The sequence below is a fragment of the Bison bison genome, unplaced genomic scaffold, assembly GCF_000754665.1.
Source record: "Bison bison bison isolate TAMUID 2011002044 unplaced genomic scaffold, Bison_UMD1.0 scf7180017864254, whole genome shotgun sequence".
NCBI classification, from domain to species: Eukaryota; Metazoa; Chordata; class Mammalia; order Artiodactyla; family Bovidae; genus Bison; species Bison bison.
In genome coordinates, this window is record NW_011494826.1 from 7280608 (window position 1) to 7305079 (window position 24472).

Here is a 24472-nt window from a genome sequence, read left to right on the forward strand (position 1 = left end):
TTAAATTGAAGAAAGTAGGGAAAACCACTAGACCATTCAGGTATGACCTAAATCAAATACCTTATGATTATACAGTGGAAGTGAGAAATAGATTTAAGGGCCTAGATCTGATAGATAGAGTGCCTGATGAACTATGGAATGAGGTTCGTGACATTGTACAGGACACAGGGATCAAGACCATCCCCATGGAAAAGAAATGCAAAAAAGCAAAATGGCTGTCTGGGGAGGCCTTACAAGAGAAAAGGAAAGATATACGCATCTGAATGCAGAGTTCCAAAGAATAGCAAGAAGAGATAAGAAAGCCTTCCTCAGCGATCAATGCAAAGAAATAGAGGAAAACAACAGAATGGGAAACACTAAAGATCTCTTCAAGAAAATTCGAGATACCAAGGGAACATCTCATGCAAAGATGGGCTCGATAAAGGACAGAAATGGTATGGACCTAACAGAAGCAGAAGATATTAAGAAGAGGTGGCAAGAATACACACAAGAACTGTACAAAAAAGATCTTCACGACCCAGATAATCACGATGCTGTGATCACTGAACTTCCTGATGTTCAAGCTGGTTTTAGAAAAGGCAGAGGAACCAGAGATCAAATTGCCAACATCCGCTGGATCATGGAAAAAGCAAGAGAGTTCCAGAAAAACATCTATTTCTGCTTTATTGACTATGCCAAAGCCTTTGAGTGTGAGGATCACAATAAACTGGAAAATTCTGAAAGACATGGGAATACCAGACCACCTGACCTGCCTCTTGAGAAATCTGTTTGCAGGTCAGGAAGCAAAAGTTAGAACTGGACATAGAACAACAGACTGGTTCCAAATAGGAAAAGGAGTACGTCAAGGCTGTATATGGTCACCCTGCTTATTTAACTTCTATGCAGAGTACATCATGAGAAACGCTGGACTGGAAGAAGCACAAGCTGGAATCAAGATTGCCGGGAGAAATATCAATCACCTCAGATATGCAGATGACACCACCCTTATGGCAGAAAGTGAAGAGGAACTCAAAAGCCTCTTGATGAAAGTGAAAGAGGAGAGTGAAAAAGTTGGCTTAAAGCTCAACATTCAGAAAACGAAGATCATGGCATCTGGTCCCATCACTTCATGGGAAACAGATGGGGAAACAGTGGAAACAGTGTCAGACTTTATTTTTGGGGGCTCCAAAATCACTGCAGACGGTGACTGCAGCCATGAAATTCAAAGACGCTTACTCCTTGGAAGGAAAGTTATGACCAACCTAGATAGCATATTCAAAAGCAGAGACATTACTTTGCCAACAAAGGTCCATCTAGTCAAGGCTATGGTTTTTCCTGTGGTCATGTATGGATGTGAGAGTTGGACTGTGAAGAAGGCTGAGCGCCGAAGAACTGATGCCTTTGAACTGTGGTGTTGGAGAAGACTCTTGAGAGTCCCTTGGGCTGCAAGGAGATCCAACCAGTCCATTCTGAAGGAGATCAGCCCTGGGATTTCTTTGGAAGGAATGATGCTAAAGCTGAAACTCCAGTACTTTGGCCACCTCACGCGAAGAGTTGACTCATTGGAAAAGACTCTGATGCTGGGAGGGATTGGGGGCAGGAGGAGAAGGGGATGACAGAGGATGAGATGGCTGGATGGCATCACTGACTCGATGGACGTGAGTCTGAGTGAACTCCAGGAGTTGGTGATGGACAGGGAGGCCTGGCGTGCTGCAATTCATGGGGTCGCAAAGAGTCGGACAGGACTGAGCTACTGAACTGAACTGAAACAGATCAGACTTATTTGTTTCTGATCTTTGGCAATTACAGCCTACATCTGTTGAGATCACCTCCTTGTGTGCACTGAAGCGTTTTAACAGCTGTATGTTTTATAGAATACAGAATCATTGTATTCTATAAGTCAGTTTTACAAGGAGTTACCCAGTATTCCTCAAGAAGAAGATATATATATTAGTAAAATAAATGAATGTAAGAGGCCTCTCTCATATTCCTAGTGCCCTCTGTGTCAACAATTTTCTGGTTTTTCATCTCTCTTCAATACCTTCCATGTAAAATGTAAGAAATTGAGGTGTTGAAAAATCCAATTAGTTCGCACATAATGATCTTATTACAGAATGCCTGTGAATAAATTTAAACTTCCGCAATGTGTGTGCCGTTCTGCACTGCACGCTGTGTTCTCTTCGCCTTCCTCCCCCACACAGTATTTTAGGTGCTATTATTGATAGACAGCGACATTTGGAAGAAACTAATGTGATTATAGAAGGCTTTTGTTTGTGTACACTAACCTGCAAAGTCAGCTCAACTAACACATTACTAATAGACAAGGTTTTAGTAGGATTAAAGTAGATGATCCCACCGAACAGGAGTGACGAAAGGTCCAACAGTGAAGGAAAAAAGCCAGTAAGGTCATTTGATGCAACCAGGGTGACTGCTGGAGAGTAAATGGTGATTCTGTGGGACCCCCAAAGGAAGCAGAACCTTTAGGCACAGGCTGAAGTCCTCCACTGGTTGAAGGATGGCTGAGGTATTAACCGCTTGCCCTTCCTTTGCTGGGCTTGAAGGCCCTGAGACAGTAAAATGCTGGCAAGACTCAGAGAAACTTGCAAAAATTGAGAGGTTGGGTTGAAATCAGTTTTGAAGCATGAGGATGATAAGGGCATCTACTGCAAAAATCCGTAAAATAAAAATTTTACATCTCTGAGAGATTACATCAGACAGCCGCACTTTGCCCACCCCCACCCCGTCTCAGGCTCTTAAATACAGACAGGCGCTGCAGAAAGCTCCAGTCAGATCTCCATGGTTGCCAATCCCTTCACACAACTGTATTTTAAAAGTTCACCACAATAAACTCCTGATTCCTTGCAATTAAGTAAAATGTGGGTTGTAGCACCTACCCACACAGGAGTGTTAGATGCTCAGAAATGTCCTTGAAAAAAATTAAGATCTCTGTGCCTGTTGAATCAGAATTTCTGGGACTGGGCCAAGAATCTGTTTTTAACCTTAGATTTAATTTGAAAGAGAATTTAAAGGTCAGTCATGTGTTAGATCTAAGAGTGTCAGTGGGGTTCTGGTTTGGGCTGGGGGCGCTAGGCTACTGACAGGCGTGAGGTGGAACTGCCCAACACCATTCAGTCTATACTGAAGCATCTACTCTTCAGGACAGACCCATCTTCTTACTTTTTATTCTCTTTAAAACACACACACACAAGTCAATAGCCATTTTATTGCCAAATTTCTGTCTAACTCCAACTCCTCAGTTTCTTGGCACTGCTCTTCCAGCTCTCTGCTTTTCTTCTCCAGTCTTTAAACACTGATGTATTCCTCAGAGTTCTTTCCCTAGATCAGTATTACTCTTAAGCTATATATTTAAGTGACCTCACAGTTTTAATGACCACAGGCTCATCACGCTCCAGTGGTATGCTCTCCCAAGCTTCATATGCTGTGACATGCCTAACAGACATACTCACCTGGATGTCAAAAAGAATCTCAAAAATCAAATGACTACCTAATGACAGCACCAAGTACCTAGTCAACCACACCAGAAAAGTTGAAATCACTTTGATTCCTCCTCCCATCCAATCACCAAGTCACTAAAAACGGCTTCCTCTTCTTGTTCGTCCCTTACACAACTGCCTAGTTTTAGCTGCCATATTTTCTCTCTACAAAGCCTAACCCCTTGCATCAATGAGAGGCAAGGTCATGGAGCCCACTCCTGCCTTGCCCTTTCATAATTCAAACTTTGGAAGCTTGTTCACAGACCATTAACACAGGACCAGGTAGATTAAAGCCAAAATTATCACCTAAGATACAAATTTTAAGTTAGTCAGAGCCATAAAACTAAGGAAACAGCTTCAAACTTTTTTCATACTAACTGCCACCCATTTCTTTCTATCCATTTATCATCAAAAATTTACTAATAAACACTCTGGGCTGGACTTTAGTGGTGCAATTATGAGTAAGACACAGTTACTGCCCTTGGTTGGTTTAGTCACTAAGTCATGTCCAGCTCTTGCAACCCCAAGGACTGGGGCCTGCCAGGCTCCTCTGCCCATGGGATTCTCCAGGCAAGAATACTGGAGTGGGTTGCCATTTCCTTCTCCAGGGGATCTTCCTAACCCAGGGAGCGAACCCGGGTTTAAGGAGACAGTAAAATCAAATAGGCAATTACAATATACAGTGTGATATGTGTTAAAAGGGACAGTACAGGTGCTGTGAGAGTCCATGAGGGAAGAAGGTGGAGGGAGAGGACAGAGAAGGAAGGAGTGTGTGAAAGGAGGAGAGGGACCATCAGCACCAAGTTTAGTCTCAAGGGCACAGAAAACGAGCCAGAAAAGCCATGAAGGAAGATAAAAGTCCTAGGAGTTCAAAAGTTAGATGATGCTTTTTGGGAAACTGAGGCAGGTAAGAAATAATCAGCATCCCAGCTAAGAGACAGAAGTAAATGGATTAGACACAAAAAACAGGCACGATTTTATGTAGCGACTGATTATAAATGGAGGTTGAGGGAGGGAGTCAAGGATGGCTCCTCATGGCTACAGCAACCTGATAAAGAGTGGCACCTTTTAGTGAGACGGCGACAACAGCAGGTGAGCTGTTAGTATGGAGCAGGGGAAAAGGTAAGTTCAGTTTTAAGAAATGCCGCATCCAAGTCTGGCCAAGACAAAGAGGAAAGGAACAAGACAGTTGCAATAGAAATTCAACGAGGATAAAGTTTTCTGGACAGAGATTATGATGTCTTTTTCCAGAATTTTCACGAGTATATACTGCATATCTTACTACTATAATCAGAAAAGATGCACATAAAAGTAAAGAGCAATCACACACTTTACCCAAGGCCATATAAAGAATTTTTTCCAGGGGACTTCCTGGCTGTCCAATGCCTAGGACTCTGTGTTCTCACTTCTGGGGGCTGGGGTTCAATCCATGGTCAGGGAACTAAGATCCAACAAGCCACGCTGTGCAGCAGAAAAAAAAAAAAAATGAGTCCAGTTAGTGATGGAGATCCCCAGGTGCTCTGCTGTGAGGAACTGCAGCAGATGAACAGAAGAGAGTCAGAAATTCATGGAGTGAATGGCAGGTGAAAGTGAATGTTTGCAACTCTCTCATGAAGTCTGGCTATAAATGATCTTTGTACACAACTGTTACCTTAAGTCCTTTCCAGGAATAAAGTGAGATATAACAATGAATCAATTAAAACTTGAACAACTTTCCTCCTCCAGTAAAGGCCAAAATCTTTCTTTCAAGTAATTCCAGTATTCTTTATCAATTCAATTTCTGATTTCAGCTCAAAAAAGCTGGAAAAAACTCTAACCCAAACATACTGTACAATCTGAAAATGAAGCCATGGAAAAGAATTTAACTTTGCTTGGAGGGGGGCGGGGGGAGGAATGCCTAGACAAATGTTAGAGTCTAAAGAATCACACTAACTTGTCTACAGAGAAACGAACTTGATCACTGAGGAAATCAAATGGCAATACTGGAGTAGAGTGAGGAAAAGAACGAGATTTCTCTTAGTGCTAAGAGGCTTAGTGCTAAAAGGAAGCCTGACATCAAAGGCCTGTTTTCTAACTTTGGCCTTGCCTACCTAATCTGGTTGGAAGATAAGGTGTTTCCTGTTTCTTTCTACTTTATTAAAGTTTCAGGAATGCTAATTCCAAAGAGGAGTCATTTATCAGTATAATAGGAGCTACTCCTTATTTACAAAAGACTAGAGAAATAAAAAAGTATGTTTTCCTTTAGAGGATGAAAAAAAGTAGACAGTAAATAAATCACTGTTCTTTAAAAATGTAAATGCTTCCAGAGAACATCTTATTATGATGGCCTTCTTCACTGAACCATTACAGAAAGGAATAGCTGCTTCAGCAAAGTACTAAAATGGCTTTTGAAGCCCACAGGTAGATAGTAGTAGAATTAAGATCAGAATTAGATAAGTCTCTTGGATCTATATATTTTTTTGCTACAAAAATTAAAAATTAAAATCCTAGGTTCAATTATGACACAAAATTAAATAATCTGACAGCATCTATTCAAAGAGCTTCTATCTTTCAAATTGGGATCAGTTTTTCTTAAGTGCCACATAAAACTTCTACTCAGAACTGTGATGACTTAAGCAGATGTGTCATAAGAAGCCACACTAACCTACAAGTATGAAGAACTGCTTCTATGGCTATTAAAGCACAAAAAAATGCCAAGATCAGGAGGGTGTGAATACAGGCAGAGACAAAAAAAAGACTCCCACTAACCTCTAAGCATTGACTGAATGCATCCAACTCTCAGTGTATTTTAACAACAAAACAGAACAAACTCTAACACAGAAAAGACCATATTTCTCAAACTGAGCTCCAAAATATTTGGGACTGGCTTTTTTTCAGGAGGGTGTTCACTCCTTTTTTTAAAAGTAATACTGTCTAGAGTCATTTCATGGGAACTTTGAACTTCTCTTGGAAGGACTGGATGGTTACTAGTGTATAATTTAATGGAAAAATCTTTTATTGTCTTTTAATATTATACTTATTTTTCCTAATTCCAATATTTTCTTACAGAAAACAAAGGAAGACTTCTATTTTTTTACAAAGAAAATTGTTACTTCTTTGAATGTGCTAGTGCTTTCTTAAAACTTTGAAATCAATCATTCTTCCATACATATTTTATGTGAATTTATATTTTTAAGGCAATAGCAATTTTTTACATCATTTGCATATGCAGTATATTCAAAGAAATAATCAGAACTTTAACATGTGTCCTATTTTGATTAAAATGTAACTTGGACATAAGGATGTCATCTTCTTTAGGGAATAAATGTTAGAGAGTCTAAGGCCAGTCATGAACACAGTTTAAAAACCCATTAGTTGCCAAATAACATTTCATAGGAAAATAAATCAGAACAGCAACTAATTCTCAAGTGTAAATGCAGCACCCACACTGTGCCTGTCTGCCAGTGTACTCATACCACTCCATCCTGAGCCTCAATCTTGAGCCAAGCAACCTAACAGCCCACTGGGCACAAGTTGGCCCGATAACACTGTTATAAACAACTAAATTTTATTTTTAATTTTATTAAAGTACAGCTGATCTACAATGTTGCTTTAGTTCTACTGTACAGCAAAGTATACCAGTTAGACATATACATGTATCTACTCTTTTTTAGGTTCTTTTTCCATATTGGTCATTACAGAGTATTAAGAAGAGGTTCCTGTGTTATATAGTAGGTCCTTATTAAATATCTATTTCTATATACTAAACCACTAAATTTAAAAATGGTTTATCCCTCAGGAAGGAGGGAAAAGGTAAAAATTCAGGATAACAAATACTAAAGCATCAAGCAAAATAGTTTGCTTCCATTATCGATGAAGACAAATGTAAGATTCTTGTCAGCAATCCTGGGTGGAGGTGAAAGCAGGGAGGGGATGACTTGACCTCCAGTGTTTATCAAAGAAAGCCGCCTAAATCTCAGTCCTGCCCAGCTGTTTAGTAATTCTTCTACCACATCCCTGTATACTTTGTTGAATCAAGACTGCAGTAGCAGTCTTCACTGGGTGGTCAAGGTTTAAGAATTACCACGTGTAAAGAAATGAAGTTTATGATCAATAGAAAACAGAGAAAGTTGCTTTGTGGCTGTTATTGGAGCTTATCACAGCCGGTTTAAATACTGAAGTGAAAAATGAGTATTTTTCCAATGGGAAATGTGAGAAATCTACACTACAGAAAGCCAATAGTTAGGCACTGAGGAGACCAAATTGTTATGTTACGACAAAAATCACATACTGGGTTTTATGTAGTTGTGCTTTTGAACTGTGGTGTTGGAGAAGACTCTTGAGAGTCCCTTGGACTGCAAGGAGATCCAACCAATCCACTGTGAAGGAGATCAGCCCTGGGATTTCTTTGGAAGGAATGATGCTAAAGCTGAAACTCCAGTACTCTGGCCACCTCATGCGAAGAGTTGACTCATTGGAAAAGACTCTGATGCTGGGAGGGATTGGGGGCAGAAGGAGAAGGGGACGACAGAGGATGAGATGGCTGGATGGCATCACTGACTCGATGGACATGGGTCTCAGTGAACTCCGGGAGTTGGTGATGGACAGGGAGGCCTGGTGTGCTGCGATTCATGGGGTCACAAAGAGTCGGACACAACTGAGTGACTGATCTGATCTGATAACACATCTCATATAAAACTTTTCTTTGAGTACACAAAGTAATCATGTTTACATTTAGCTACCTTCCAAAGGCCTGGAAGTAGCTAATGATCAACCAAACAGTATCAGAGTAACTTTTAATCCTACTAGCCAACACTAAAGGTGGGCAGAGGGGAGAAGAGAAAAAAATATATTATTACAGAAAATCTAAACTAAGAAACTCCAGTACTCTTGCCTGGAAAATCCTATGGATGGAGGAGCCTGGTAGGCTGCAGTCCATGGGGTCGCGAAGAGTCGGACACAACTGAGTGACTTCACTTTCACTTTTCACTTTCATGCATTGGAGAAGGCAATGGCAACCCACTCCAGTGCTCTTGCCTGGAAAATCCCATGGGCAGAGGAGCCTGGTAGGCTGCAGTCCATGGGGTCTCGAAGAGTCAGACACAACTGAGCAACTTCCCTTTCACTTTTCACTTTCATGCACTGGAGAAGGAAATGGCAACCCACTCCAGTGTTCTTGCCTGGAGAATCCCAGGGACGGGGAGCCTGGTGGGCTGTCACCTATGGGGTCGCACAGAGTCGGACACGACTGAAGCGACCTAGCAGCAGCAGCAGCAGCAGCAGCGATAGGCAGAAATCACTAGCAGATCTTGTTTAGTGAAAGAAGCTCCATTATTTTCTAAATACCAAAGGCAGCCAGCAAAAATAACATTGTGCTGTGAAATTTTTAAACCTGGCTACTCTCTATGCAAAAGTACTTTCTTTGACCTTCCTCAAAAAGCAGCTTTGGACCTGTTCACACAACTGGGCAAAGGACGAGTTTATATAGAATTCGACCTAGGGAACTCTGTGGATATAATTTCACTAAGATGTAAGCCCCCAAGGACAGGGACCCTTGTCTACCTGGTATACCACTACTGCCCTAGAATTTTACTGAAAAAACGTTCGTTGGATTTGAATGATGTGTTCTACATTATACAGCCTGAATCTGGGAACCAGAGAGAGGATCAATATCCGTCCCTACTGCACAAGCACCGCAACTGGCTGGCCATAGCCTGCTGGATTCAACACGGCACTAGCGGCAAGAAGAATGTGTGGCAAGTGTCTCAGAAAACAAAACTGCTATTTGTTAAAACGATTTATTATACTATTATTTTCTAAAGCATTACCTAAAAATTAAGTTACTAAAGATCCATCTGGAATACTATTGAAAAAATCAGGTTTTTTTCCCCACTGCAGATATATATGAAGAATAAATTCAATTACACTTATCAGCTATGATTAGAAAGGGAATTCAAATTCAGCTCACCTGAGGAGCACTGAGCCTGACAAGATGTGAAGAGAGTAAAGAAGATAGTAAGAATGTATTAGTTCTCTAATGTATTAGTTATCTGGTCACTTTTAGACTCACTGAATAAAGTCTCTCCTATTAACCCCACCACAGATACTGTCATTAACTTCTCTGTGAGCTGCTCCGACCACTAGGCCTGAGATTGATCTATCACTCTCCAGTTCACCAGTTTCAGCTTCTTGCTTTAAATGAAATACCAAAGACATGATGGGGTTTTTCTAAACAAATTAATTCTTTCCATAAACAAACAAAAATACTCATATAATACATATTAACAGGAATATCTGGAAGGTCATCAAAGATATCAAGTGGGCACCACAACCCAGTGAATAATACTCAAATGTAAAAATGCAGGTTAAGAAATAGGACTTACTGTAAACTACAAAACTCAACAATATCAGATCACCTTCCAAGCCTCCCTTCTACAAGTTTACCAAAAAAAAAAAAAAGCACAATTTTGAAACTAAGGTCTTCAGTAAGTAATCCCACAGTTAACTACACTAAGCAGACACAGTTTTGACCCAGAAATGATTTTTAATCAATCATATTTTTTTTGCCCAGAAATGACTTTTTGAATTAATTGTATAAGTTCATTAAAAGAAATGACTTATATAAGCAAATAAGACTTTAAAACAGCAATTAATAATATACAAGTAGGCAAGTACACACTAATTACAAGGCATATTTATCCCTAATAATTATTTCTTGCTAGGAAATAACCACCAGTAAGCAATCTAAGACAATTTCATAAGCTGATGAACTAGGTGGGTCTGAAGTCATCCTGAAGTAATCAGCTACCCTACACAGCATATAGAACATCTCAACACCAAATCATGTACTATATTTAATCACTACTACAAAGTCAGAGAAAGAGAATATTAATTCAAAATAAAATATTTAATTCATTAAATGCATTAAGTAAAATTTTATTTCCTGACAGGTTTTGATTCAAAATAAACAGAAGGAATGATAGATATCACCATTTTCCAAATTTTACTGAATTAATGGATCTAGGCAATGATTATCAGTAGCTGCTAACATCACGAAACTGAAACACAACCAGACATTACATACTCCTGATGGGGGGAAAAAAGACACTTAAAAAAATTCAGTTCTATTCTTTAGCACTAGTCTCAGAGGAAATACAGGAGACAGAAAAAGTTAATATATATGTGTGCATGTATGTATGTGATTTTAAGTCCTCATCCCTTAGATATACATCCTAAAAACTTTTAAGCTTAAATGATACGTTTTCAAAACAACATGGGAGAAGGAATTCCCTGGTGGTCTGGTGGTTAAGACTTTGACTTCCAATGCAGGGGGTACGGAGCCAAAAAAAATAACACAAACACAGAAGCAATATTATAACAAATTCAATAAAGACTTTTAAAATGGTCCACATTAAAAAAAAAAGGTGGAGAAGTGGTTCAGAGTACAGATCAAGCAAGATTGGCAATTAGATGACAAATTATTGAAATTATTGCTATTGAGCAATAGCAAAGTGGGGTTTATCATTCTATTATTTCTGTATTTGTTCAGTTCAGTCACTCAGTCATATCTGACTCTTTGCAACCCCGTGGACTGCAGTACGCCAGGCTTCCCTGTCCATCACTAACTCCCGGAGCTTACTCAAACTCATGTCCGTTGAGTCGGTGATGCCATCCAACCATCTCTGTATTTGTTACCTAACTAAATATTCTCAGAATTACTGGTTTTTTAAAAGGAGAAATAAATAAATGGAAGCATCTGAAAACGATAGATGGATGAGTCCAGAAATGTCCATTATGCACACACAGTTGAACTGCATACCCTCTGATTTAGAGGGAGAAAACTGGAATTCACAGGTTCCCTGGTTAGGGAGCTCTGCAGGGATTATTGTTAAATCCGTCCCAGATAAGCCCCAGGCTGTTTGATGCAGTACTCCTTCCTGGTTCAGACCCAGGGCACCAACCAACAGAAGTTCTTCACGCCCTTTACTGAAAACTGAACAGGAAATAAACCAGAAGGCACAAAAAAGATAAGAAAAGAGAGACGAACACACAGGCAGTCAAAAAAGAACTGAAAGACAACAGTGGTCAAGACCAAGCAACTCATTTCTCAAACGAATATGACTTCCAGGCCCTCATTCTGTAACCTAAATGTGCAGCTTAATGCCTGAATCTGCCTCGCAAAAAATGCTCTTAACTTTCACAACTTCAAAGAAAAACATAAACATTTAAATAAATACATGTGAAATTTTGCTATTTAAAGATATCTTATTGCAAATTCTCTTCTAACAACAGTCACCCCCCACATTCACTCATGGGGAAGGGGGAAATTATATTATTAATATTAAAATATTAATATTATTAATAATGTAACCATTGATATCTACTGAGTACTTAAGCTGTAAACTATGGAGTTTGATTTTGTATGTATATGTATTAATTTCATCTTCAGGACAATTGTATGAGATACATAAAATTACTATTATTATTTATTATTCCCATTTCACAAATGTGGAAGCTAACCGTGTGGAAGCTGACCAACTAAGTATAACAAATACTAAATGCTAGGTCATTTCTTTGGGGGGGCGCTTTGCCACGTGGCACGTGAGGATCTTAGTTCTCTGACCAGGGATCAAACCTGTGCCCTCTGCAGTGGAAACACAAAGCCCTAACCTCTGGGCTACCAGGGAATTCCTGCTGGGTCATTTTTAAAATGTGCTTCATAATATTTTATATGAGGCCATGTATGTGTATATACACATATATTTATATAACAATTAGTAAAACAATCACATGATTTGTCTACAAGTCACTAAATGGTCTGTACAGAGGTTCCTAATTACAAGTACAGTATATTTACAACTGTCACAGACAACAGTCACTTTAAGTTCATTTTAATAGAAATGTTTCTCTTGCCCAGGAAATAATCAAAGCCCCAAAGATAACTGAACATACACAGATCCAAGCTGAACAAAAAGCCAAAGAAAAAGCTACATACCATCAACTCCTTAAGAGTATATCCCTGTCTGAAATTTTATAAATCCCTCATTGGGTCAAGTACAGATCACTTTACACAAAGGAATTCCAAGAAAAATGCCAGAATTATTCTACAGTAGCATCCTCGTCTCCCACATCTTCATCAATCCGGACTCCAAATACAGGGGGATAACGTTAAGGAGCTCCTCTGAAAGAAAACACCTGCCCTTAGGGGTTGCACCACATCATTAATGGATCCATCTAACTTGCTAGGTGGGACACCCAGTTTGACAAGGCCACCTCCCCACTCAGGGGACTATTTCATAATCTCAGAAATAAGCCCCAAATTCCACCTTACCTCCCACAAGAAAAGTTGTGCCACATGATCTCCTTTTTCTCTACAAAGCCTCAACATCTTCTCAGTCATCTAAGGTTGAAAACTCAGCACACTGATTCTCAAATTTCTTGGAACCTGGATCCTTTTCAGAATCTGAGAAAAGGTCTGAGTTCTCTGCCCCAGAAAAGTGCCAGAATATCCACAAAAACAATTTTGGACAGAATTTTGGGGAAATCTCAGGGCTTATGATTAAATAGCTGCTGCTTTGGTTCCTCCTCCTCCTTTGCCTTCACCTTCACAGTAGCCATCTGACCTTTCTTCCCCACTTTATCACTCTTTAACCATAGGAGCTACTGAAACGGAACTGGGTCCCTCCCTGCCTAGGTCTCATCCTCAGCGACAGCCCTACCCATCAACATTACCATAAGCCTTGTCTGAATTCTCAGAATACTCTCCTGGGTCCCTTACCATGTCTACCTTGTCTTCATCTCCCCTACTACACTGTAAAGCTCCTGAAAGGTAAGAATAATCTTACTCCTTTCTGTATCTCTTTTAGAGCATGCAGCAAAGTGCCCTGCACATGCCAAGCGTTTTCATGAGCATGAATGTCAAGCCTGAGGACTTAAAAGAAGCCAGCCGATCCTGGAACATTAGGAGTGTCTGACTAATCAATGCTTGGGCAGCCCAGGAAGTTGATGCAACTAAGCAGCTCCACCCATCATTTCCTGATCTAGTGCCCTGCTCTCTCAGAGATGGGAGGTGTGTGAGGTGGAGACGCAGAGGCTCTCCAGCCCATGGTCAGTTTTCTGTAAAACAAAAAGTACTTGGGCTTGAGCAGCAGCATTTTTCCAGCGCTCTAATTACCTAAGACATTCCTATGCAGTATCAGCTTTTAAAGAAAATCCTGCTCACCAGCCATGCACACACATTTCCACGTACTGTCACTTTAGCTACAATAAAAACTTCCATGTTACTAAGAACCTCCAGAACAGAACAATCTAGATATGCAGGCATTCAGCTATGAGTTAGGCAACCTCTGTCTCATTTTCAAAGCCCCAGCCGCATCCTTTAAATACTAAAATATATAGATTCTAAGTTTTGGTAAGAAACACTGTGAAGTCTCCACATGATTCTTTAGGATATTAAACACAGCTGTCTAAGGACATGTTTACTTATAGATTAAAAAAAAAAACAATATCAGTGTTAACAAAACTGATGATAAACAGGCTCCTGCACATCCAAACTAGAAAGAGGACACAAAGAAAATTTTTAAACTTCCATCTTTAAGGTATATAAAACCATAAACTATGTCCTATTATAATGTTTTGGTTATTTCTGTGTATATATATTATACACATAACTTACATAGAAATATAAGTATATATATTATATACATAACTTACACAAAGTATATAATATATATATTACGTATATATATTATATACGTAACTTACACAGAAATATATGTAACTTACACTAAAAAAACACCATAATGATTTAATTACTTCAATAGAAAGCCCTAACTTCCCTGGTTCTAAATTAGTTATATAAAGTATGCAGAATTCACACCCAGAACCGTGAGGTACTTCAATTATTAACAAAGCAACCACAAAGGAAAACCTGATCAGATTTCAGTGCTGGGTTAAATAGATGCAAAACTACAGATACCAAACAGCAAAGCCAAACAAAACTCTCTCCCCTAAATTTTTATTAACAAGCTTATTCCTCTGTCCTATTGCCCAATCTTATATACAAGATTATTAGTACAATAACATAACAGTAATCCTAATTCACAAACTGCTAGAATTTGTGACTCATGGGTATAATTCTTGCTTTCCATCCTCAAAGCAGGATCCTCAAAGCAGGATCCTACTCGCTAGGCAAGATGGCCCTGTAGCTAACAAACCAGTCCATTGGAAAAAGAAAACAAACATCTTTCCTAAATGTAACTGCACCTGAGCTGCAAGGAATGTTTTGTATCTACAAAGCACTTTCATAAAGATCTCACTTAGCCCTCTTTCTGTTCTTCAGCTTATTTGCAGGTTGGGGCCTTTGTGCCAGCTGCTCCTTTCTCCCCAATCTCTGCATGCCTACCTATCCCCTTGAGGTCCTCATGTCACCACAAACTTCATATTCCTCTGTGTTTTTGTAGTTCACAGCCCGCAACCACTGTGCGAAAAAGGAGATAAAAGCCCAGAAACTGAAACCTGCTCAAGATCACAGTAGTGATGTAGTCATTATTTCAGAGGTCAACATCTTCTGATACGCTAAAAATTTAAAACATCATATTTTAAGTTATAAAAGATTTAAATAAATAAAGAGGCTCACCAAGTTCTCTTTTTTGAAAACATTCTTCAATATGTTTTATTTCAGGAACTGACACTCAGTCCCATCTTGTATTAAACATCTTGTATTAAACTTCCCTCCCAGTTTTAAGACAATCTAAAAAAGCTCTGTATCTAAAACATCTTCTACTGTGATTAGCAAGGAACTAAAAATGTCCCGGGAGCAACCAAAAGCTAACATGCATCACCTGAGAGGTGACAGTGCTAAGACCAGGTTCAAATGTAAGCAGACTTTGGTGGTGGCGGCTTAGCCGCTAAGTTGTGTGCAACTCTTGCAGCCCCATGGACTGTAGCCTGCCAAGCTCCTCTGTCCATGGGATTCTCTAGGCAACAACCAGAGTGAGTTGCCATTTCCTTCTCCAGGGGGATCTTCTCGACCCAGGGATCGAACCCGGGTCTCCTGCATTGCAAGCAGACTCTTTACCAACTGAGCTACAAGGGAAGAGAGTAGACACTTTAACATCAGCCTATTCAGGACTTCCCTGGTGGTCCAGTGTTTAGGAATCGGCCTGCCAATGCAGGGGACACGGGTTTGATTCCTGGTGTGGGAAGATTCCACGTACCGAGAGGCAACTAAGCCCACACACCTAGAGCCCATGCTCTGCAGCAAGAGAAGCCACCGCAGTGAGAAGACCTCACACCACAACCAAGAGTGGCCGCTAGAGAAAGCCTGCGTGCAGCAACAAACACCTAGCGCAGCTGGAAATAAATAAATAAAAAGTCAACACTTCGTTCTCTTTAAAAAAAAAAACCCCTCTATTCAGGGTTGCACACAACACTGAATGTCGTCATGGAGGGTAATATTCACTCTAATTCTTACTTTTACTGAGCGGAATGTTTATGTGAGAAAAATATTAAAACACTAATGCATGATTAAATAGAATATTCTTCAGTTCCTGAATTTGCTTGGAAAATAATTATTTAATACCTACAGATATGCTCCAATGTTTGAAACTCTAATTCAAAATGAAAGCCAAATAATGTTAACAAAGGTTTCAGCAGCAGTTCAAATGGAGAAAAAGTACTGTGAGTAACCACCGCATCTTTAAAACCTGACAAACACTAAAGAATCTGCAGACTGAATGTCAGCATTTGTACTGCATGTGTCAATTTAGCTTCCAAACTTTATTCAAAGTAACATCAAAAAATACTGAAGTATTGTATACATCATGTACCTATTTTCTCTTGATAGTTGTGTAAATCGAGGAGCATACAAAGTTTACTAGTTTTGTTCATATATATTTAATTACATTATAATGTAAAAAAATTTTCAATTCTACTCATACTGAAGGGCCTCAATAAATTTCTTCCTTTGGATGGTATTCATACGTTCTTCAAATTTACAAGATACTGCTCCCAAGACCAGAAGTTGTACAGTGAAAAAGAGGATGACAGCAGCATAGGAAAAACTATTAATGTATTTGTAAGTACATACCACAGTGATTTGATTAAAACTACAGAAAAGGCTGGCCTATCATCCAGACAGGCAACGCTGGTGATGCACTCAAACTGCTACTTTCTAGACAGGCATAGAGAGAGAAGGCCCCTTAACTCTGAGGATTTTCACCAATCCTAAACCTAAAAAATTCACCTTTGGTGAATTTTCTTCCATTTCACAAGTATAGAACCATTTCCAGTCTCTAATTTGAATGTTCAAGTAATTATTTCTGGGCTTCCCTGGTAACCCGTGGGTAAGAATCCACCTACCAATGCAGGGGACACAGGTTTGATCCCTGATCCGGGAAGATTCCCATGCCAAGGAGCAACTAAGCCCATGTGTCACAACGACAAAGCCTCGCTCTAGAGCCCAGGAGCTGAAACGACTGAAGCTGGAGCACCCTACAGCCTGTGCTCTGCACCAGAAGAAGCCACCGCCATAAGCAGCCCATGCACCTCAAGGAAGAGAAGCACCGCTGGCCGCAATTAGAGAAAGCCCGTGCAAAGCAACAAAGACCCAGCACAGCCAAAAAGAAATACAATCATTTTTTAAAGGGTAATTATTTCTCCTTCTATTCAAATCTTACAGAACAGATCTTTCAATAATTCACTATTATCGAGCATATATTGAGCATGTACCAGGAAATCTTTCAGAAGTTGCAGGTATAACATTTGCCAAGTACAAAAATCCTCATTCTCATCAAACCTGGGTTCTAGGTGGGTGACATGAATAAAACACATATGATACATAAAGGTAAATATGGAGGGCAATGGAAGTGAGAGGTATGTGCATCTTGCACTAATGATATATTCAGGCATAAAAAAAGTGAAGTCGCTCAGTCGTGTCCAACTCTTTGCGACCCCGTGGACTGTAACCTATCAGGCTCCTCCCTCCATGGGATTCTCCCTCCATGGGATTCTCCAGGCAAGAATACTGGAGTGGGTTGCCATTTCCTTCTCCAGGGGATCTACCCGACCCAGGGATCAAACCGGGGTCTCCCACATTTCAGGCAAACGCTTTAACCTCTGAGCCACCAGGGAAGCCCTATTCAGGCATAAGATTTCAGAAACTGGAATACCTGAGTCCTCCATTTATACTGTCCCCTTTCTAGTATTAAACCAGGAGGTTTGAGTTATGTATGAAAAAATGAAGAAAGAAGAAGAATCTAAGGAAGAATTCAGTTTAAGCTGATTAAGCAACAGTCAGTATTTCTCCCTCCCAAGAACTCATTCAATATAGGAAGATTCAGCCTCATCCCCCACCATTCTCCTAAAGGCAGAACAAACATGGCTTAAAATTTTGTTTTTAAGCTCCTCCTTAAGGCCTAATCAACTTCCACTTATTACATACTTTCTTCACCCGATTACCTAAATGGATTTTAACTTACTAGGTGTTCCTACTCTTCTGAGTTTCAACTAATTCCATTCACAGTTCTAAATCTAAGTGCTCATTTGCTAGATTATGGTTCTTCTAAAGATGTCTGATGGCATCCAAGAGTTCTCAACTCTCCCTAATTTTCTGAATCATCATACCTCAAAGTTGAAGAATATACTCACTTGAAAGAGAAGAGTGTACCTAACCATTCATTCTTGCCACAAATGTTATTATTCCATGGAATTAACCTGAATCATTTTTAAGGTTTAAGAATGGGATAATATAATTGGAGAAAGAATGCAAAATATGCAAGAATTTTAGAAATAAATTGCTTTTTAAAGACATTTTGTGCAATTCTCCACCAGTCCTTTCCTGGCCTTCCAGGCAGTGGTTTTCTGTCTTTCAGGGTAGATGCTCTACCCCATTCTCCAGGAACTTCTAAATACAATAAGTTCTGCTGTGTGGTATACTGATACACTGGGGAATGATTTGAGTAAGATATAAATTTCATGTTTGCTTATGTAGGATTTCTTCTGTAAGAAACAACAGCTGCTGCTGCTGCTAAGTCACTTGAGTCATGTCCGATTCTGTGCAACCCCATAGATAGCAGCCCTAAAGGCTCCTCTGTCCCTGGGATTCTCCAGGTGAGAATACTGGAGTGGGTTGCCATTTCCTTCTCCAATGCATGCATGCATGGTAAGTCGCTTCAGTCGTGTCCGACTCTGTGCGACCCCATAGACGGGCAGCCCACCAGGCTCCTCTGTCCACAGGATTCTCTAAGCAAGAATACTGGAGTGGGTTGCCATTTCCTTCTCCAAGAAACAATAGGTGCACATACAAAAACTGCTCTCGGTTGATGCCAGCAGCATAGGGCACACACACATGCACAGAACTCAAACATCTTTTTTAAAACTTTTAAAAAACAGATGCACCATCTGTACTCTTTTCCTGGAAATTTGAAATATTCTGCCCAAGTTAGCTATGATGCCTCAGGGCTCCTCAAACAGTTTGGGAACTAACAGTCTAGGCTCCCCACACCCCCAGGGGTAACGGTTAATAAATTAACCAAAACACTGCGCAAAGTGGCTAGCCCCCAACCTTTCAGATTTGTAAACTGACTATCTGAAATCTCTGCTTGGATATCTAATAAGCATCTCAAACTTTCCTTTTTTCCTGATATAACAATTAAACTTATGCTTTTAGGGGGTTCATCATTATCCATACAGAAAATGATTTGGCTAGTCTAAAATCAATTATACTTTGATTTTCCTAAGCTCTTTAATTCTACTCATAAGCTAAAAGATTAGATAAAATCAGGGTAGATGTTTCAGGTGGCAAATCTCAAATCACAATCTATCTTTTTTTCTTCCCACCAACGTTCTTCTCAGATCTTAGCTTTAAACCAACTGTTAAGGAAAATCTCTAAAGACACAGGCCCCAAACAACATTGTCCCATAGAAAGATCTAAGACAAGGCACTTCAAAATCTAACCACAACATGTTTATACCAAAGATTACCTGTGGCCCCCACCTACACAATTTGGCCCAAATCTAAAAGTTACTTTTTGGTGATTAACCCTGGTGGCCGAGTGGTTAAGACTCAGCTCCCACTAAAGGGGTAGCAAATCTGATCCCTAGTCAAGGAACTAAGATCCTCCATGCTATGTGGTGCATCAAGTAAATAAGTAAATATCACTTCTAACCTTCACCTTCTTTGATTCTCTAGTCCCCTAGACCTTCTCTACCAGTCATCTTCAATGTGGACTAGAGGGTGGAGTGTGGTAATCATATTAATGAGCCTTATTAATAGGAAGCTACTTGATCATCCTCAAGCAGCAAGTAGAGCCCACCAAGATTTGTTTGGAAGTGATGGAGCCTCTCAACTCCAGATTTTAGATTTTACTTCTTCTCCTTTGCAAACTACCTCAGTTCTATTTTGTGCGCGCTGAGAATGTTTAGACACACCTTGAGCCGGCCTGCAGTCTCACCTATGAAGAGGTATTTGGATTGTTTTTAGGTCCTTTTGAAAAGTAATGGAGTTGGCTCCTTGTTACTAGGGTGATGAGAGCCCTAGAAACAGATATAATTTCCAAATGAAAATTCAAAGCATTCTGTAGCTTTGTTTTTTTAATCAGGAATGAGGTAGGAGGACCAGCAGAGGCAGTTATGGAGTATATTTATAAACATGTAAAGGAGTATGCTTCTTAACTCTGAATAACAAGATTTTAAATTGCTTAATTTACAGGAACAAATGAAGGGACTAAGAGGACTGAAGAAAGTAAATGTCTGTTGTTGTTGTCTCTAAGTAGTGTCCGACTCTTTGCGACCCCACAGACAGCAGCATGACAGGCTTCCCTAAACTCATGTCTGTTGAGTTGATGATGCCATTCAACCATCTTTTCCTCTGTTGCCCCCTTCGCCTCCTGCCTTCAATCCTTCCCAGCATGCTAGAGTGTATGTTAACATGCACAGCTCTACACCATCACTGAACTTGGCACTATAGAAATGTCCAGAACAGAGGTTCTCAGATTGGTTTTCTGACTGGTCTGAATGGGAGGAAAAATCCACTGAAGTAACCGAGAATCAACCAAAGCACCAGTATTATAGTACCAAGCCCAATCTTCCAAAACATTAACAGTTTAAAGGAGAGATGCCACATCTTAATAAATTCTTAAAAGAAAATAATATTCCAGCACCTATTCCTAATTCTAAAAAATAGTTCTTAGCAAACTAGAGATAGAGTAAAAGTTTATCTTAACAAAAGGATTCTACCAGAAATTTACAGAAAACAGCATACACACTAGCAAAACATTAAAAATACTCCCTCTCAGAATCAAGAATGAAGATGCCAGCCATCATATTACCAAAAAAAAAAAGATTGAAACATTGAAAGAAAATCTGTAATTATTTGCACACTACATGTTACGGTGCTTTCAAATTAAACAATCACATTAAAAACTATTTGGTTTAATAGTACAAAAACTTATTATATAAAAGATCAAAATTAAAAACAAAACCAGAACATTTTAAAAAGAATTACCACATGACCCAGCATTCCAACTCCTAAGTATGTACCCAAAAGAGGTACTTAAAAAATACTGTGCACAAGTTTATAGCAGCACTACACTTGAATAGCCAAAGGGGAAAACAACCCAGATTTCCACCAGTGGATGAACAGATAAATCATAATATAAAGAAAAAATGGATTATTATTTAATAATTGACACGGGTTCAATCCCTGATCTGGAAAGATCCCACAAGCTGCAGAGCCTGTGTGTGCGGGAATGCCAAATCGCTTCAGCCATGTCTTGACTCTTTGCGACCCTATGGACTTGTAGCCCACCAGGTTCCTCTGTCCATGGGATTCTCTAGGCAAGAACATTAGAGTGGGCTGCCATGCCCTCCTCCAAGGGATCTTCCTGATTCAGGGGTCAAACCCAGGTCTCCTGCATTGCAGGCAGATTCTTTACCATCTGAGCCACCAGGGGAGCCCCAACTAAGCCTGTGCACCACAACTGTTGAGCCTGTGCCCCAGAGCCTGGGAGCTGCAACTACTGAGCCTGCGTGCAGCCACTACAGAGCCTGTGTTCCGCAGCCACTGAGCCCACACACCCCAGAGCCTGTGCTCCGTAACAAGATGAGCCACTGCAATGAGAAGCCAGCACACCACAACCAGAGAGTACTCCCCACTCACCACAATAAAGAAAAGCCTGGGACTTCCTTGGTGGGCCAGTGGTTAAGAATCTCTGCTTCCACTCAAGGGAGTGCAGGTTCCAGTCCTGGTTGGAGAACTAAGATCCTGCATGCCAAATGGTAAGGCCAAAATAAAAATTATTTGTTTAAAAAGGTGAATCTTATGGTATGTGATTCTTATCTACATTTTAAAAGTAGATGAAAAAGAATAAGATCTGAACTGGGAAAAACATAAAACTCTTAAAAAAAATTATGCTAAGACTATAGTAACCAAAACAGTATGAAGCAGAGCAGAAACATGTAAGGAGTTCAAGAAAACAGGAATCTAAATGATTAGACGCACAGTGAGTGGAAAAGCAGAATGTCTGAATAAACTGAGAAAACCAAATATCTGAGTAAAAACGTAGATGCCTACTACACCATAAAAACATAAAAGTGCCAGACTGAATAAACTGCAAAATTTAATACTGTCAGTTATGAGAAATGATTTTAAAGTCTTAGTGGGAAGTAACTCCTTAACGGTATCAGACTTTATTTTTGGGGGCTCCAAAATCACTACAGATGGTGACTGCAGCCATGAAATTAAAAAACGCTTACTCCTTGGAAGGAAAGTTATGACCAACCTAGATAGCATATTCAAAAGCAGAGACATTACTTTGCCAGCAAAGGTCCATCTAGTCAAGGCTATGGTTTTTTCAGTGGTCATGTATGGATGTGAGGAGTTGGACTGTGAAGAAGGCTGAGAGCCAAAAAATTGATGCTTTTGAACTGTGGTGTTGGAGAAGACTCTTGAGAGTCCCTACGTCCCTTGGACTGCAAGGAGATCCAACCAGTCCATCCATCCTAAAGGAGATCAGTCCTGGGTGTTCTTTGGAAGGACTGATGCTAAAGCTGAAACTCCAGTACTTTGGCCACCTCATGCGAAGAGTTGACTCATTGGAAAAGACTCTGATGCTGGGAGGGATTGACGGCAGGAGGAGAAGGGGACGACAGAGGATGAGATGGCTGGATGGCATCACTGACTCAATGGACGTGAGTCTGAGTGAACTCCGGGAGTTGGTGATGGACAGGGAGGCCTGGTGTGCTGTGATTCATGGGGTCGCAAAGAGTCGGACATGACTGAGCGACTGAACTGAACTGAAGCAAAAAACACAAAACACTGAAATACCTGACTAAATACAAATTTTAAGTATCTACTTGGGGCAAAGACACCATAAAGTTAAAGACAAGCAAAAGACTGGGAGAACATACACACAAAAGGTTAATTATGTGCAATATATACAAAAGGTTAATTTCCATGACATTAAATAGTTCACCCGGGCCAATGGGGGAGGGATGAAGTGTCACTATTTTAGCATAATATTTTAGCACAATGGTGTAAAACAAAAATGAAAAGACTATAGTCTGCAAAATAGATAGAAAGGTATATAAATATTGCCCAGCAAACTGGATGTTTTGAAGCTGAGTTAGGGACATGCATTTTTTTCACATCTATTTTCAATGTTGTTTGAATTTCTGACCACAGAATGCTAATTTTATAATGGCAAAATAATTTTAGAGGAAAGTCTGAAAGGCAAAACTTTAAGTAGATGAGGGCCACTGAAGATTTTTTTTTAAAGGGAAATATAACATGGTTAGATTAGTTTTTCTGACAAATCCCTGGAGCAGCTTTACAAAGAATGGCTATGAAAAGCACCAGTTTGGAAATATGACACGTAATGATTCATTTCTCTATTCAACAAATGCTGAACACCTATTGGGGCTCAGCACTGAGCTAAGCATTGGGACCAGTTAGAAATGTTGCAAGCTGTCTCAGCAAAAGATCAAGTATGCTAGGTATATTATACTTTGGGCACTGGTATAAGGGATGTAAGGCACCATTTGAAAGGCATCTGTGGATAATATTCTTCTGATACTCCTTATATTACAAGAGGATCAGATATTCCTGATAATATAATCCATTTTTGACAACTCGAAAAAGCAAAAAGCCCGTATCAGCCTGTTCTTACAGGTAACTGTCTTGTTTTCAAGATTCTCTGACTTGATAAAGTCCATGTTCTAAAAATCTTTGAATAAAGAAATTTCAAAGGCACCCCTGGTCATTTTCTCTGTATCTTTTTTTTTTTTTTTTTTCATTCCTTGGTTTTGTCAAAAGATGACTTAAAAAAAAAAAGGACACAATATTAAGAGTCAACCCAAAGGAAAAACATTTTAGTGACTCATATTAGAGATATTTTTAATTGTGATTTAATCTGCATTGGTTTCTTTTTACAGTTGACATGTTCCCATTTTATCACACCCATCTGCTATTGCAACAGCAAGCCAGTTTTAACAAAAGACCATGACTATACATAAAAAATGTTTTAAACTTTCTCATCTTAAAATACATGTTTAAAAAGTGTCCACCGAATGAAGGGAGGCACGAAAAAAACAAAACCCTTGCTGATAACTGACAAACAATCCTACCATTTATCTTGCATGCTCAGTCGCTCTGTGGCCCTTTGGACTATAGCCCGCCAGGCTCTTCTGTCCACGGGATTTTTCACGTGAGAATATTGGAGTGGATAGCCTTTTCCTCCTCCAGGGCATCTTCCCAACTCAGGGATGGAACCAGCATCTCCTGCACTGGCAGCTTCTTTATTGCTGAGCCATTGGAAAAGTCCCACCATTTAGCTTAGGGTATGTCAAAACCTTTGACTGTGTGGATCACAATAAACTGTGGAAAATTCTTCAAGAGATGGGAATACCAGACCACCTGATCTGCCTCTTGAGAAATTTGTATGCAGGTCAGGAAGCAACAGTTAGAACTGGACATGGAACAACAGACTGGTTCCAAATAGGAAAAGGAGTTCATCAAGGCT

General features: G+C 39.8%; 1 protein-coding gene across 4 annotated transcripts in view; it reads right to left on the bottom strand.

The window, feature by feature from the left end:
- The window catches only part of FBXO34 (F-box protein 34), a 97505-nt gene that overhangs the window by 6751 nt on the left and 66282 nt on the right, over positions 1–24472 (bottom strand). Inside the window, exon 1 of one of the 4 annotated variants that reach the window (XM_010847710.1) lies at positions 4809–6541. The exons of the other annotated variants lie outside the window; for them this stretch is intronic. The gene's annotated coding sequence lies outside the window, so the exon portion shown is untranslated. Of the gene's footprint in view, positions 1–4808; positions 6542–24472 lie in introns of those variants that run through there. 4 annotated transcript variants of the gene reach the window in all.